The sequence below is a fragment of the Anabrus simplex genome, chromosome 7, assembly GCF_040414725.1.
Source record: "Anabrus simplex isolate iqAnaSimp1 chromosome 7, ASM4041472v1, whole genome shotgun sequence".
NCBI classification, from domain to species: domain Eukaryota; kingdom Metazoa; phylum Arthropoda; class Insecta; order Orthoptera; family Tettigoniidae; genus Anabrus; species Anabrus simplex.
Window position 1 is genome coordinate 18,662,895 of NC_090271.1, and position 18,308 is coordinate 18,681,202.

Here is an 18,308-nt window from a genome sequence, read left to right on the forward strand (position 1 = left end):
ACGGCCGCTTCCTTCCCATTCCTAGGCCATTCCTATCCCATCTTCGCCATAAGACATATCTGTGTCGGTTCGACGTAAAACAAATAGCAAGAAAGGAGTAGGAGTGACATGGACTCAAGAAAGAAAAGGCATCCATAGAGCTAGAATGAAGGAATTATGGACTAAGAAGAAGAAGAAGAAGAAGAAGAAGAAGAAAGCTCACCAGAGTTAAGAACCACGTGGTCCATTGTAGGCCTAAACGAAGAAGAAAACGAAGAAGGAATAAATACATGTCGGTTAGTATTTCCCTCATCATCCTCAAAACCCCATGTGAGTGTAAGTTTTCTCATTTCATCTCGCTCCAGTAGAGTTGGTGATCCTAATTTCTTCACGTCTTTCTCTGTTTGAACCAATTTGATCTAGTGGTTTTGTTATTTAAGAATGCGTACATTCTGTGAGTCGGTCTGTTGGAGTCCACTTTTTCTACGTCTACATGAATTGTATTCTTCCCATGAGCATTCTGCCTGTAATTTTGGGTATCGACAGGGTTTGTATCGGCATGGGAGGCGGATGATATTTTGATAACAATTACAATTAAGTCTAATAAAATATTAAATGCTGGGAACATACAAAACCATCTGCTAATTTTTTTCATGACCGTACATCAGATTATTCACAAAAGAAGACGACTTTCCATCAAAAACACAGCTCTGTTGATAACTATCCTTGGACGCTGAGTGCTTGTGGTTATATACAATTTGCTACTACTGCTTTAAATGACTATGGTGACAATATTTTTGTCCCGCAACTCGTAGACGATACTTTCCTTCACACAGAACTGCGAAATGCTCTTCTTTGCAACCAATGCTGGAATATGTTCTCATTTTGCCAGAAGTACTTCTGAGGACACATCAGCTGAAGCGAATTCTTATTTAATTCATTTTTAATGTTCTCTGATGTACAGTAGATTACAACGATTCGTTGCAGGGAACAGCTCCACAGTATAATCAATATGCAAACAACGCGGTTCTATCGATATTTGATGTACATTTTTCTCAGCATATTTTTAACTGGAGCATTTTCATGTTCCACAGTCAAATATTGATTTTCCGTCAATTAGTAACTTGACACAGTTGCTGGCCAGCGTAGAGGCCACAGTGTTATTGGTTTCAGTAACAGTGTTGTAAGATCTCCTCCTACAAAACTGCTACCAACACACACTGTTTCAGCAACAAAAGTGTGTATCGAATTGCCTACTTTGTAACTGACAGTGTACCGTTATTTCAGTCCTATCGGCTCCATAAAATACACTGCCTCTATTCTTAACGTTGAAAACACTTCTTAGCAGACGAAGTTGTGGTTCCCATATTACCAAAAACGTAAAATTAAGCAATGTCTTCAATTGTGCCGAAAGTTAATGGGCTAAAGAGGCGGAAAGGTTTCAGATTGTGAGTCTTGGATAGCTCTAACTAACGAAGAAAAACTAATTTCAAAAATTCCATCCGGCCTGAATGCAGTTCCGGAAAAGCAGCCCGAAATCGCCTATTATTTCTTTAGTCATTTTCTTTTTTCTATTAAAATCCTAGCCAAATTAACTTATTTACATAATTCTTCCTGTAATGTATTCCTTGGTTCAATATCCTCAGTTTTTTTGATTTTTTAAAAAATGTCCCCACCGAATGTAGATATAAGGGGCTTAAGAGAAACTCTGCATTGACTCACATTAGCTCTCGTAGCGATGCTTAAGTGAAACAATCCATTGAATCACGTTAGCGCTCGTAGTGGCAGAAAAAGGTAAACTGCTAATCGAATCATGGTCGACTGGATCCCTCGCCGCGCTCCTGCTAGTTTGAGCGAGGCATCAAGTCGGCCTTGATCGAATAGACTGGATAACGACGATTAAGACAAGCATTGTAATTTCCAGGAATAAATAAAGGATATATTCTTTATTTACCTAAAATTCTTAGCTCATATCCCTAGGAGTTGTTGCCTGAAGGGTAGAACTGTGGATTTTTGAGAGAAGTCACGTGTGGTTGGTTTTGCCATGCATAAAGGTGAAACCTTATCATTTCTGCCACGTTAATACTGAAGTTAGTGACGTACAGTTCTATTCGAAACTGAGTGAGTAGGGAATGCCGTTCGCGTTCGCGGTTCGATGCGTTGTATTCAGGACATTCTGGGTTGAAGCGCCCTTTTGGCAGCCCTCCAGATTGTTATCCGTGGTCTCCTATTTTCACAACGGGCAAATGTTGGGGCTTTACCTTAATGAAGGCCACGACAGCTTCTTTCTCACTCCTAGCACTGCTATATTCCGTCGTTGCCGCAAAACCTGTCTGAGTCGCTCCGACATATAAAAAAAGAAAAAGAAAGTTCTGCTCGAATTGTTTGGTTACACTGTTCGTTGACACCAGACCCAGTTTTACCGATTCAAGATCTTGTAGCTACCTTGCAACTCACACGTTGGCAGCTTTTTAACACGGCTATGTTTTAGGGCCGGAATATGTCTGGAACTAGAGTGGGCAACCTGTGTTCGTCATCTGTCTTTACATTTTGTATATTGTCAACGTGCACGTTGTATTATGAAAGTCACTGCTGCCACATTTCGGAGTGTAATAGATTAACATTTTCTTTCCTGGCCTGTAGGATTGTAAGGCTATTAAGGGAAGAGCAGGTAGAGAGAAAATCCACTTAGGATAGCTGCCCTAATACTAGGAAATCCACACACGTTCCGCCTACTGATCATTCCACAAGGACAATAAGAAAATACTTTTAATTAAATTTCAATGGATTTTTTAATATTGCAATATTTATTAATTTTAGGGCAGCTACCTCTGATGGCTTTTATTAATTCAAATTACTTACAAGTTATAGCCTACAGATGATTTTGTACTATTTGGAATTAATCTCAAAAAATCGCAGTTGACATTTCTTGTAGAACAGTACTAGGGAGTCGAAACCGTTTGAAAATATTCACAGAGAGATTCGTGATTGTTCCCCGATCACCAAACAACATACCAATAATTTCCCACTTTAATTTTATACTTGCGTCGCAAGTAACGAAAGCAAGGCTTATAGTGCCTTTTCTTCTTTGGACTGCTTTTCATCTCGCTGCAATCTGACTGTTGGATCGATTATGACGCCGTTGTTATATTTCCTATCAATGAGTCTAATGGAACCTTCAGTTGACGTCATGTACGAATAATGTGATTCATAACCTGGCTGGTGTAGGATTACATCTTAAGTTTCATTAATAATGAACTCACGCAAGTGAATCTCCGTTATTGCTAATTGCATTGAATTAATGATGTACGTCCAACCCTTGTCCCGTTTCTCTACGAGGTCAGGTTTGATAATCTTCATGGCGACGTTTTACGACCGGATGCCCTTTCTGACCTCAATCTCATCAGAGGAGTTAACGATATGACATGAATGACGTGGTGTATAATAGGAGGGGAGAGGTGAAACCCGGTGCCGGCACATAGACTACTCCTGTCGAGTAGCACCAAAGAGCCTGCTCAAGGCTTTAAGCCGCCATCCGACGGACGTATTACCATTACCTCACTCCATATGACTACTGTGAGAGGTGTGGAATTGAATCCAGGCTTTTGGCACGCAATCTAGTGTGTGCTACCAAGTCTGCTACCCTGCCGGCCAACATTCTGATGGTGACATCTTTTTCGAACAACGGGATTCGGACCGGCTAAACATTGTGACAGACCAGGCCTTAACGATCATGGCTGATAACTATTCCAGTTGGTAGTCTTGTCATATCACTTTCAAGGAAATTTTACATAGTTTCAAATATGAGAAGTCCGACTCCTTGGCTGAATGGTCAGCGCTGTGCTCTTCGGTTCAGAGGGCCCCGAGTTCGATTCCCGCCAGGGTCGGAGATTTTAATCATAAATAGTCAATTCCCTTGGCTCTGGGACTGGGTGTTTGTGCTGTCTCCAACATCCCTGTATCTCTCACACCACACATAACACTACGCTCCACTACAATAAACGTACAGATAGTTTTCTATACTCGGCATATGCCGCCCGCCCTCGTCGGGAACCTGCCTTACAAGGACCTGCAAGAGGCTACAAATAGCCACTACTATATAACTATGAGAAAATCTGCCTGATACTACAAGACGAGCGAACCGAACGAACGAACTCCATAGTACCTCAGCCCTGATGGGCCTTGGCCTACCAAGCGACTGCTGCTCAGCCCGAAGGCCTGACCCGTGGTTAGTGCAACGAATGCTCTCGGCCGTTATTATTGGCTTTGAAGAATGGAGCTACTGTCTCACCGTCAGATAACTCCTCAGTTGTCAGACTAGTTAAAAATTCATTACTTCATCAGCAGTCGAAGTTAGAGCCTCGCTACCCCTAGACCATGAGAGAGGCTCCTAACCTATTTACTGTGTGATGAATTTCAAGATCTTCGTCATTGTAGCGATGTCATAATCGAACACAAAGTAATCCCTTATTCCATTATCTCATTTTTCGATTATTTATTTCGATTCGATTATTTTATCGGTTATCCATTCGAATGAATGAGACAATCGAAAAATGAATGCTTTCCAAATAATAAATAAAGTGCACGGATCAATATGTTGCATCACTCGCTCACCCGATTACGCGAAGCGTTACTGCTTGACTCACCAAATTTGTCTAGTCATAAATTAAAATTCACCAGAATTCCAGAATTGTATTTAATTGGCAAAGTCGTTAGTCGCTATCTTTGAAATTCTGTCGCTAAATAACTTCAAAAAGACTCCAGATCCCTAAAGTTGGGATAGTGGTTCTTTCCCCAGCCAGGAAAATGTGTAAATGGTCAATAAAAAACAGTGTCGGTAGTAAACAATGAAGGGCAAGGTGGTGGTGGTGATGGTTGTGATTACTATTTTAAGTGAAAGTACAACTGGACAACCATCCTGTATTTTTATTTTTCTATTTATATTTTTCATACGAATTCATCTATTCGTCGCGGGTCGCCTACGGGTGTCAAATCAAAAGACCTGCACCTGGCGAGCCGAACATGTCCTCGGACACTCCCGGCACTAAAACCATACGCCATTTCATTTCATCTATTCGTTTATTTCATTTGATTATCCATCCGACACACTTAAACCGAAAACTTTTCTTTTGCTAGTTGCTTTACGTCGCACTGACACAGATAGGTCTTATGCCGACGATGGGACAGGAAAGGGCAAGGAGTGGGAAGGAAACAGCCGTGGCCTTAATTAAGGCGTGAAAATGGGAAACCACGGAAAACCATCTTGAGGGCTGCTGACAGTGGGATTCGAACCTCCTATCTCTCGAATACTGGATACTGGCCGCACTTTAGCGACTGCAGCTATCGAGCTCAAAACCGAAAACTTTATTCATGACGTATCCAATTATTCTATGCGATACAGGTGAATGATATTTGAAATTCATTACTTTATTCAGTTATTTATTTGGTTATTTAAATAATCGGATGGAGGTTATCCGATTATTAAAAGTATTCGATTATTCCATCGCTAGGCCATTGTTCGAGAACTATGTTGCTTCCCATTGAGATCATGCAGCTCGTCAGCGTTGAGTTCACCCTGTCTCAGAGCGTCTTAAACTCATGACTGAGTCGGCACTCTGATCGGAAGCTTTCTGTACAAGGCACGAAGATGATATGTCCTCCTAAAAGACGCCGACTTTTTTTTTCTTCTGAGAAACCATTCATAAAATGACGCTACACAATAACAAAAGAACAATACTCGTACATTTTAAAGTTGTTGTGAAAATGCCTTCTCCTGAAAATTCATATAAAATACATTCCGGGTATTCCTCGAATGAATATGGAAAAATATCACGGGGTGAACCACGCTCCCCGGAGAGTCGTGCTTGCCTTATTTGTCAATACCATCGAGAGAACAGCAAATACTGTACTGTGAAGGACTGTTTGCTCAGCCATTGAACATGTTTGTTTCGCTGCCATGTATAAAGTTTTACGTGTTTTATTTTGATTGTTTAGAAGCGATAATACCTAAAGAATGTATTTTGACAGTGGAAGTTTAGCAGGCTACGAGCTTTGCTGCGGCTTACTTCTTCTGGGATCCTCAATGTCATCTTTCCTATCCGAACTCCTTTGCTCATTTTTTTTTTTTTTTTTTGCTAGTGACTTTACGTCGCACCGACACAGACAGGTCTAATGCCGACGATAGGATAGGAAAGGGCTAGGAGTGGGAAGGAAGCGGCCGTGGCCTTAATTAAGATACAGCACCACCATTTGCCTGGTGTGAAAATGGGAAACCACGGAAAACCATCTTGAGGGCTGCTGACAGTGGGATTCGAACCCACTATCTCCCGGATGCAGGCTCACAGCTGCGCGCCCCTAACCGCACGGCCTTTGCTCAACTCTTGCTCTCTTCCCACCCCCTACTGTATTAGGTTTGTATCTTTCATTTTAAGACCCTTTGCGGTCGTTGTCTTTGGATACCTTCATTTTTCAAAGTGTCTGACCCCTTCCATTTTCCCCTCTGATTAGTGTTGATAGGGGATGGTTGAACTTCCTCTTAAAACGAACACCTGCCTAACAGAACTCATTAATATATATACAAACTATACTTCCACTTGTGGGGGGTGGACATGGTCCTGAGGTTCACCGAGCCTACAACAGAAATGAGCCCTGCCACGAAATTTGAAAAGTGGTACGAGGGCTTGAACGGGGCCCACTCAGCGTCGGAGGTCAACTAAGTAGAGGGGGGGGGGGTCCGATTTTCACCTCAGCCATCATCAAAGTGGTTTTCCGTGGTTTCCCACTTCTCCTCCAAGCAAATGCCGGGATGGTACCTAACTTAAGGCCGCGACCGCTTCCTTCCCTCTTCCTTCTCTATCCCTTCTCATCTTCCCATCTCCCCACAAGGCCTCTGTTCAGCATAGCACGTGAGGCTGCTTGGGTGAGGTACTGGTCCTCCTCCCCATTTGTATCCCTGACTCAAAATCTCACGCTCCAGGACACTGCCCTTGAGGCGGTAGAGTTGGGATACCTCGCTGAGTACGGGGGAAAAACAACCCTGGAGGGTAAACGGACTAATAATAATAATAATAATAATAATATTAATAATAATAATAATAATAATAATAATAATAATAATAATAATAATAATGATGCCGGGTTGAGAAGCTCAGAGGGAACTTGGCAGGTTCGATTCTGGCTCAGTCCGATGGTAGTTAAAAATGCTCAAATACGTCACTACTAACCCCATGGCACTACAGCCCTGAAGAGCCTTGGCTTACCAAGCGACCGCTGTTCAGCCCGAAGGCCTGCACATTACGAGGTGTCGTGTGGTTGTTCTTGGTTTTGTAGACCGGGGCCGCTATCGCACTGTCAGATAGCTCATCAATTCTAATCAGGTATGCTGAGTGGACCTCGAACCAGCCCTCCGATCCAGGTAGAAATCCCTGACCTGCTCGGGGCCTCCATGTTAGAAGCAGGCACGCTACCCCTACACCACGGGGCCACCCACTACTACTACTAAATGCTTCCCTGAAGGGGGAGGAGGGCCTCTTCGACGGTGACGCCGTCTCTCAGGCACGGAGATTCGTAGTATCATGGGGATGTGTTGAGAAGGTGGCATATACTGGGAAATGTCCGATATTCGCAGGAGAAACGATAAACATGGAAAGAACATTATCAGGACAGCCGATGGTGGGGACCAGCCCCTCTCCGTCTCCCGACCGCTCCTCTGCTCGGTTAGACGGTCGTAGTGCAGAGCTGTTGAACCACGGACCAGCCGTGGTTACTTGTAGGGCGATGCCTACTCTACAACCGCCGACGACGCCTGGTGTTAGTAGATTTCCTGGCACGTTAAGGAACACCTGCGGGGCAAAATTCGGATACCTCAGCGTTTTCGAAAATCGTAGAACTAGTTAGTCGGGCGTACAATCTGTAACATTAATAATAACAATGACCAGGTGTCCTTTGCAGACCTTTTGAAGTATGCCACCTTGGTAGCCTTCTTGTCAGTTCAGTATTCTGATTGTGCTCTATCTAGCAACGGAAGTGGAATTCTACAGAGCGGTTCCTGTGGCTGAGTTAATTTAATTTTCGTGGGAGACACTGAGTGCGCTACCAGAGATCAACGAAGGTGTTGGCTACCCTGTTTGGGTCACGTAGCTATGAGCTTGCTGTTGGCAGTCCTGAAGATTGTTTTCCGTGGTTTCCGATTTTCACAGGAGGCCCTTAATTGAGGTGACAGTCGTTTCCTTCTTTATCCTAGCCCTGTTTTGTCTCATCGTCGCCGTAGGACCTGTGGCGTTGCAACGTAAAACAAACATGATCTCAAACATCCCAACAATTACAGCGTGCTCTGTCAAGTTTTTTCAGCGTCCTTCAAAAACCAACTTTGTCTGCCGGGATCGAACCCACGAACTTACGAACACTCTACTATTGATCTACAGTAGCAACTGTTAAGTGCAGAGGAGAAATGATAGACAGGAACACAGCCAGAATGTCGAAATTGGTTAGCAGCACCACTTCAGAAAGTCTGGAAGCAGGTACTTCAGACCTTTCCATTATTATTATTATTATTATTATTATTATTATTATTATTATTATTATTATTATTATATGTACTCAGCACAATATAAGCTGAAAGTCTACTTGAAGTATCTTAAATTTATTACGTGCCAGAAGCCACTCTCGTAGAAATTGAACTACTTGCTACAAATTATATTGTTGTTAGTTGACATCTTACGTATCCTTAGTGACTGCAGATGTTCTTATGCATTTTGTTTTATAGAGTTGGTATCACTGAGCTTTGCGTGACCGCTGTGTCATCAAGAGATGAGGGGGCGGGTCCAACCCCGGGTGGGCCAGTAAATCATCATCATTACCGAGGAGAAGGGGCAGATATCCGTTAAATGTAGCTAATGGCTGGTTTTCTTTTTTCGTTCCAGGTCCCGAGTAGAAGAAAGGGGGCACATTTAACAGTAAGTATTATAAATCCTCTTTCATTACTTTAATAGCTGCTTGTTGAATCATTAGTGCGCAGCTCTACCAAAGCGAGAAATTTGAGCAGAAACCTGTGGCTTGCCTCTAGATGGTGTCTTGGTGCGGAATAGTCGTATGCGTTCTATAATCTTTAAAAATCTTCGTCCTGCCTGTTTTTAGAGCCGAAACCTACTGTAGTTCAATATCTACTACAGTCCGTAAATTTTTCCTACTCGAAAAGTGTTTTGTTTGTTTTGTGGTTTAACATTGCCTTAACAATGGCGGTGCAAGTATGAGAAAGGGCTACGACTGGGAAGGTAGCGGCATTTGTCTTCTGTGGAAATGGAAAAAGTGATAGTAATGGTTATTATTCTTTTAAGAGGAACGGAGGGAAGTACAACTGGGCAACCGTCCTCTCTTAACACCAATCAGAGGAAAAATTGAATGGGTCCGATCTTTCGAAGGATGAGGGTATCGGCAAAAGAAAGGGCAAGTGCCACGAAAGTCATAAACATGGAAGACATCCCAGGCCTCCCAAATCGTCGGGATCAGAAGAGAAGAAGAGTTGACCAGGGGGGTCGGATAGGGAAGATGAAATTGAGGAGTCTTACACTAGTAAGGCCTTCCGCACACGAAGTTTCGCGCAAGCGGAATTCTGGCGACGCTTCCTCTGTTAAGGGAACGGGGATCCGTCAACGGCGCTTCATGCACGCGGTTAGGAGGGTCGAGGATGCAGGAGGCGAAGAGGAGGATGCGCGTCACAAACTACATGCAGTGCAAGTCGCGAGCTCGAATGCGCTCCGCTTGATTGTCGTGTTCTGGGCCAAGCAACGAACTAGAATAAGATGTTCTAAGTTGTCACGTAAGCTAGTGGGCTGGCTCTCGAATGACGAAAAATATTGAAAATACAATCTCCATGTCACCTGGTCATATAATGATACTCTAGCTCGTTGGAGTCAAGCATTACGTCAGGCACCAGGAAGTTGAGAAGAGGGACATTTTCTACAGAGATGAAACATGAAAATGTTGTTTCTTAAGAATGTGCATATTGCTTGTGCATTCTGTAAATTGTATCATGCGCCGGTCTGAATGCATGAGATGGGTGAGGCGCTGCCTTCTGACCCCAACTTGGCAGGTTCGATCCTGGCTCAATCCGGTGGTATTTGAATGTGCTCAAATATGTCAGCTTCGTGTCGATAGATTTATTGACACGTAAAAGAACATCTGCGGGACTAAATGTTGGCACCTCGGCGTCTCCGAAAACCGTATAAGTAGTCAGTGGGACGTAAAGCAAAATAACATTATTATTACTATTATTATTATTATTATTATTATTATTATTATTATTATTATTATTATCAAAACGTATCATGCTTACTAATGGCTGCTACGAATAGCCTATAATGCACATTCAATTTTAAGTAGGGGTGAACACAGTATTTTCTTGATTTCCTTTCCGACCGCCGTAAAAGAGTATAATTATAGTAGAAAACCATATGTTCTTCATCACTAGATGTACTGGACATGATCAAGAATCCGGAAGATCACTGGACAAGGTTCACAAATTACAAGACGGAAATACACAAATCTAACGATCACTTCCCAGGTTGTGGTGCTCCATTGGCGGATGCACGCTGTAAAAGTAGGTCGCTTGTAGCCTACCTTCAGACAGCTAGCAATTCGCTCCCGTGTCGCGCAGCTTGCGTGAAGCTCCACGTGCGGAAGGCCTAAGCGAAGACAATGGCAGACGCAGTTAGGAGAATCGTGGTCGCCAACACGCGTTCCCACTTAAGAGCCTCTGATTCCCACTTATATCATCTCTCATGAGGGAGGGGATACCGTGGGTGTGTTCTGCGACCCCCTTCTACAGGGGAGTAAAGAACACCTCCAAAGGTCATGCACTTATAGGAAAACCACAAACACCTGTTGTTGCACCATAATGAGGTGTACTAGGCAAAAACGTGAGTGAGGTAGTTTGTCATTGCTTTCCTCACTGGGCCAGAAAGTCCCGCTGCAGCATGGCTCACACTATGAGTAGTGCCTTTCATAACATCCAGTTACACTTCTTATGTTCTGTAAATCTGCACGTCATGTTTCAACAGCTCCATACCGTTACAGTTAAATGTGACTGAGACTTTAATGGAAGTTAAAACATTTTCTGACCCATACGAAAGACAGACGCAAAACTACCGAATTCTTCAAGGAAGAGCAACGAGCGGTGTAGTAAATACAAGGATAGTAAATGTGAAGAAGAAGGAGAGCATTTTTCTCTTCGTGAGAATCAAAATATTCGTGAATCTGTCTCTCGGTCATGGCCATCCATCAACGAGTGCTAATTTCAGGTGACCGCCAGCCAGAAGACATAGCCTAAGCAGGTGGCTGTGGATTTAGGTATGGGTTCTTGTATGTACGGCAAGAGGGAGGCCATTGATCTGAATGTCAGTACTACCATGGCCGACTTGATGCAGCGTAGATCTAGCTGGCCGTGGTACTGCACTACGTATCTGCCTTCTACTGTATGTCAACACAAATCTACAGCTCGTGGGCATCTGAAGGTCACTGTTGTCATGTCGCGAAATTTTCGGATGACCCCCAGCCCTAAGAAATATTCGTGTCAAAAATGTGGACATTGGAAAATACTGTTTGTTTCTATCATCAGTCAGTTCTTTGAATAATATACAATATTCTCCTTCGTTTATTTCGTTCTTCCAACATGTTATGAACTCATGTTGTTCGTTTCTTTTTCGGTCCTCACCTCTTGCGTTCTTCCTTGTCCAAAAAGATTGCACAAAGCACTAAGTTTTAGGTTCACCATACGTTCTATCTCTCCAGAAATTCAGTACTCAGCTTGTGATGTCAGAACACATTTTAATGGAAGGGTTATGGAATGCGAACGGAAAAGCATGTAACGTACAGTGTGCATCAGCCTTAAAGGTTTCGTCAAGGAACCGACTGTAGATCTTTTCAACAAGGGTGAAACGCAGAATGGTCTACTTCCCATGTGTAGAACACGTCAGAAGCAAGCAGGTACTCCACCGTGGCAGAAAATCGTACGAAGTCCTCATCTTCGCGAAAAACGCAGGAAAGGAAGCTATTTCGTTCACATCTTCCGAAGTGATAGTACAGCCTGATGCAAGTGATCCTAGAATGGAAGGCAGAAAGGAGAAGGTTATCCTGGACGTGGAACGTCCGACAGTGGTTGCACATCCACTCTGGTACGAGAAGCGCAAAGTAGGAAAGTCACTCCATGAAGGTTGCCAACCTTTTCGTGAATGTTAGTATATAGTTAACTCACAAAAGCGAGCATACTGCGCGCTAAGAGACAGCAATATACTCTTATTTATTTATTTATTTATTTATTTATTTATTTATTTATTTATTTATTTATTTATTTATTTATTTATTTATTTATTTATTTATTATATTTAGGTCATGTCTATCAGCGCCGGGAGTGTATGAGGGCGTGTTCGGCTCGCATGGTACAGGTATTTCTATTCGACGCTCATGGGCGGCCTGCGCGTCTGGATGTGATGTGATGATAACAAGGTGAAACCCGGCGATGGCACTTAGTCTACACCTGTCGAATGATATTAAGGGTTCCCTTCAAGAGTTAACGACTCCATAAGACGGACAAGACACCATCATCGGTGTCATATGACCTCACTCTTTTGAACTCTGAGGAAAGATTCGGCATTGAATTCAGGGTTTTGGCACTCCGTGTACTGATTAGAAATTTTATACCACCATCATCGAGCCGATGACCTAGCTGTTAAGGCCCTTTGAATAACAAGCATCATACACTTCCACGTCTTTTGCCCCGATAGCCAAGTATTGTCCGGTATGAAGTGAGATGGACCTTGATAGCGAGTTTTTTACGACCGGATGGCCCTCCTGACGTCAGACTCATAACAGGAGTTAATGAGATGAAGTGAATAACGTGATATGTGATGTTAGGAAGGGAAAGGATGAAACTCGGTGCCAGCACATAGCCTACTCTTGTCGAATAGCACTAAGGGTCTGCTCAAGGCTAACGTCCCCATCCGTCGGACCATTCACCGTCAATTGCGTCATACGCCGTAAGTAAACTCGTGTCGTCATCCCAAGGTGGTGCAGCTCTTTTCAGGCACAGGTGAGCTGCATGTGCCAGCCCTCATGCCATTCTTAAATTTCTGGCAGTACCGGGAATCGAACGCGGGCCCCCGAGGATGGCAGGTAAGAACACTAACCGTTACGCTACGGAATTAGACATTATATGCCGCCACTCCGTTTGATCACTGCGGAGAGGTTTAGAATTGAATTCAGGCTTTCAGCAACTCAATCTAATGATCTCCTAACTCGGCCGCCAACATTCTGATGGTGGAAATTTTCTCCTCCAACGAGATTCGAGTGGCCTAGTGGTGGTGGCGGTATATATTTCAAGAGTAAGTAAAATTAGGCAACCATCCTCTCTTGACAATAGGAGGGGGTTGACACTTCGAAAAATTATGATATCGCCGAAGGTCGTGAAAATGAAGTAGGCTATGTGCTGGCATCAGGCTTTACCCTCTCCTTTCCTTATTCATTTCATCTCATCTCGAAGACTAGTACCGTTGGGGTCGGAAAAGAACAAGGGTGCCTACCCACAGTGTCAGATCATAGTGACGTCACCGGGCAGACTGCCTGCACAGTTATTTCTCACTTTCACTATCAGAGCCAGTAAGTGCAACGTGATAGAATATAATCCTGATCTGTATATTGTTTAAACCTATTATTGATTTCGTCATTTTTTAATAAGTTTAAGTATTTTATTTTTAAAATATGTACTTAATGTTATCGTGATTTTTTCCTAATTTGCATTAGCTACTGTATGCCGGCCCCGTGGTGTAGGGGTAGCGTGCTTGCCTTTTACCCGGAGGTGCCAGGTCCGATTCCCGGCCAGGTCAGGGATTTTTACATGGATCTGAGGGCTGATTTGAGGTCCACTCAACCTAAGTGATTAGAACTGAAGAGCTATATGATGGTGAGATGGCGGCCTCGCTCTAGAAAGCCAAGAATAACGGCCGAGAGGATTCGTCGTGTTGACCACACGGCACCTCGTAATCTGCAGGTCTACGGGCTGAGCAGCGGTCGGTTGGTAGGCCAAGTCCCTTCAGGGCTGTAGTGCCATGGGGTTAGTTTTATTATTATAATATTTTTAATGTCTGTTGTAATTAGAGTGCAACTCTGTTACAGGTATGTGTCAGAATTTTTTTTATTTTTATTTTTTGCTTTACGTCGCACCGACGACAGAAATAAATAAGCAAGGAAGATCTATGTAGGCCTATTGAAATTCGTTACTGGTCAAATAACAGCTATGTAAAACGTTGCATTAGGTTCTGAAATTAGTACTTTGGTTAGTAAATGTCAACCGCGGAACTCCTAAAACTTTGTCGTGGGCCGCACTTGGTGAACCGCTGGCGTAAGCGTCTCATTCAGCACAACAGTGGACATCACTCCGAGCCTATAGGAGAGGGACGGACACGGAATTTATTGATTGCTTGTAGTTCGTAGTGAAAGGACGTGAAGACATACAGTAATTCACGTTGTGCCGACCGATGTATAATTACTCAGGCGACCGAGTGAAATCACTGTGTCAGAAAAAAGTTCTCTCTTAATGAGGGTGGACTTGAATTACGCCTCCCGTCGGAAGGCGATAATATTTAGGAGAAAGTTGCTATTGAAAGATACCGTATTCTGAGAGTACAGCTATTATATCCAGTGAATGACCAATTAGCGTGGCTAATGGCGAAATTACTCTGCCTGGCCTCTAATGGACTTCATTATGGTACTCTCTCACTTGTCATGTACTTAAAGAGGACAATTTAAATTTGCTGAAAGCAAGTGCGCGATGTCGTTAGAACACTCACCTGCTCTAACTTATTAACCTCTCTCGCTAACATTACCTGGGCGACACTTTCTCCGGTGTTGTAACTTTTACTCAGACTGACCAGACCAAGAATGAGACCCCATCGATTTGATGATCGTAAGAAACATTTTATCGAATATTTTGTTAACATGTTCTAAGTTTGAATTTCAAATTTCATTTGAACTGCTCTCATTTTCCTGTATAATTTTCACAGAACATTCACTACAGGGGGAGAGTACCAATATCATGTCGTACGATGTCGGCATGTAAAATATATCTGGTGACATATTTGATGTTTACCTGACAAAAATAAAACACAGTCTTAAATCATTTCTCTGCCATCTGGTGAAGTAAAACAATCCGACACTTCGAAAATAAAAGTAGCGGCCAAGGATAGAAAGGGCGACGAAGGGCGTGAAAATGAAAGACTCCCGAGGCCTCGAGTACTCTAATACCGTCGGGGTCGGAAAGGAACAAGATCTGACCAAGGGAGGTCGGATAGTACAGATGAAAGTGAGGAGTCTAGCACAAGTAAGTGAAAGCAATGCTGGGACTCAGCTGAGGGCCCCGTGGTCCCCAACCCATGCTCCCAAGTTGAGAGTCCCCTGCGGCCTTTTTACCGCCAACAACCACGGGGGTATCTTTTCTCCTGGATGACGAAGATCATATTTGCTATCTATTCTGGATGCATTCTTTCGACGCGTCTATAGAAATCCATTCTGTTCTTCTTCTTATTATTATTTCGTTGCTTTCTTGATTTATAAATTTTGCCAAGATTGTTAAAGCATAACATTTTAATCCAACTCTTTGGCTGAATGGTCAGCGTTGAGGCCTCCGGTTCAGAGGTTCCCGGGTTCGGTTCCCGGCCTGGTCGGATATTTCATTCGCATCTGATTAAGTTTTCTGGCTCTGGGACTGGGTGTTTGTGTTTGTCCCAACACTTCCCTCTTCATATTCAGACAACACACCACACTGCCAATCACCACAGAAACACGCAATAGTTATTACATCGCTCCATAAAGGGTTGGCGTCAGGAAGGTCATCCGGGCGTAAAACAGGGCAAAGTTCACATGTGCGACTCAGTTCACACCCGTGACCCGACAGGTGTGCGAAGAACGGCAGAAGAAAGAACGAAGGACAAAGCATAACATTTTATACTACTTGAATTTAAATGTTAAAAGATAGATGCTTTCTACTATGAACGACGGAACAAAACTCATTCAAAAGACAATGAACAAAATAAAGCAAAAACATAACAAAAACCAGTCTGAAGTAGGGAACAGTGTAGAACATTATTGGCTTATTAAACAGAGTACAATAGGGTAACCGTAAAAAGAACCTCCGAGATATTAATAAACATCCTTCACGTAAATGATAACTCAAGGTAGGTCCCTTTTAGGACAATGCTTCACTTAATGGTGGAGTTAGGAATTCGCAGTTGCTTACATTATTAGAAAAGGAAAGGAAGGATATGCAATGATTAAGGAAAGGATACAAGACACAGAGGTACGGAAGCCACAGTTATGGTTGGACCTGCTAAGAGGAATGCTACCCCGAACTCCTGTGATTAAACCACTCACTTGGATATGTTCGAAGCTTGCACATAGCCTTACACTTGTGTTCTTGAGCTGGGTAGGAATGCTGGATCTAAGTCACCAAATCCTTGTTTGCTTGTAACGGGGTCGGGAATGAGGTGAGATGAAATTATAAGGCATGTTTTACGACCGAATGCCCTTCCTGACGCCAACCATAGTTTAGGAGATGAAGAATGATGGTGAATGAAACTCGATACAGGGTGGAAGTAACCGGTTGTCGCCTATGAATAGGAACTATCCCGGCATTTCCCTGGAAGTGAAAACCATTGTCAGGACAGGCGAACCCACTCGCCTCCGAAGGCGCGTTAAACACGAGAGGTCACTCTGGTCAAATCTTAGTGTGTTGTAAATTGACAAATGAAAGCTTCCATCTACGCAGAACTGATGATCACAAGTTTCTTGAAAGAGCAGCAGACTCTATTGCAAGAAGAAGGAACGATCCATTCCGTCTTCCTTTTCTGCGTACAAATACACAGCACGCTTGGGAAGAAATAACGCGCGCAGTTCATTTGCTATAAGAACTGGCCGTTTAATTGTCTGTAAGTGGAGGGACAGCTACGAAGGAAGGCATTACTTACGATGAAATTCTTTTATCTAGTTTTTTCTCCTCCTCCCTTTCAATTACTTCTATAGGCTTGAGACGTGCGGGATGGGGTTGGTTCGTGGAGTGTGTGTGTGTGTTCTCCAAGAATTATGAACCGTACTCCACCTCAATGATAATTGCTTCTTCCCTTTCGACTTGGTTCCGTTTCATTAGAGCGGTCTATAAAGTGAAGAATAAGTTTATTAATAGAGGACAGTGCGTTCCCATGACCTCGTCCCAATGACATGCCGTTCTATTGCAATACATTGTCGCATTCCTCGGCGTCTGTCATGTTACTGGTACTCGTCGTGATCGTGGGACTTTCTCGTCATGACCTTCCTGTATTGTGACCACGAGTTCGAATTCCTCTGTTCTTGAACTTCAGAATGCTGTTGGCTTGCAAGGGGAGTCTACAATGGGGGTGCCACATTTTGTTGAGGTTAATCTGCAGGGGGGAAAAAATCAAAACATATTTGAAAACTCTCGAATGAGCTTCAAATTTCGAACGTTCCGCGTTTTGTTTTTCAAACACCAGTTATGAGCCGTTATAATAGTGCTGGTTCAAGAATGTATTTTACATTAAAAAGTGCCACTCGGAAGCCCATAAGAATTCTCCACTTAATCCCAATAAATAAACTTGTAAGGAATTCGCTGTCTGCAATATCGTTTTTTTTTTTTTTTTTTTTTTTTTTTTTTTTTGCCAATGTTTCAGATATTTATCCGTGTTAGATCAACTCAAGACCGTATCAGTGGTTTCTAGCTTTCGTGTCTGTTTGTCCGTCCGTCTATCTGTCTGTCTGTCCATCTGTCCCACCATCACGGCGATACAGCTGGATAGATCTCGACCAAACTTCATATTTAGAGTATACTCATCCAGGGGAAGGTTTACATATGCATCTGGTTTAAAAAATCATTGAATAGACTGGGGGTTTAAAGGGAAACCAGAACAGTTTTCTTCAATTTTCTGTTATACTGTTGATTTTCTATAAAATCCGTGTACCATATGTGAAACGCCCTTCATTTTAAACACCTTTTGGTATGTACATAATTTCGCTTAGTCTTCAAATGACGGAGAAAATTACTATTTTCTGCGGGTTTCATGCTCTCCACGGAGTGACCGACAAGGAACCTACCGGTTGCTATGGCAACATCTCTGGCTGCTTGCCAGCAGGGAAGTAGCATCACGCCATTTTCGTCATTATTCCTGTAAACTCGTCGCTGTTCCTTGGCTAGAAGGGAAGAGAGACGTCAAGCAGCCATTCTGCGGGGTATTTGCGAAATTCCATTGGAGGTTAAAATCGTCTTCGAATAC

At 43.1% G+C, this 18,308-nt stretch overlaps 1 protein-coding gene across 1 annotated transcript in view; it reads left to right on the forward strand.

Moving 5' to 3' along the window:
* The window catches only part of LOC136876864 (insulin-like growth factor-binding protein complex acid labile subunit), a 681,223-nt gene that overhangs the window by 412,520 nt on the left and 250,395 nt on the right, over positions 1-18,308 (forward strand). The window contains exon 2 of the mRNA XM_067150623.2: positions 8,901-8,933. The gene's annotated coding sequence lies outside the window, so the exon portion shown is untranslated. The remainder of the gene's footprint in view (positions 1-8,900; positions 8,934-18,308) is intronic.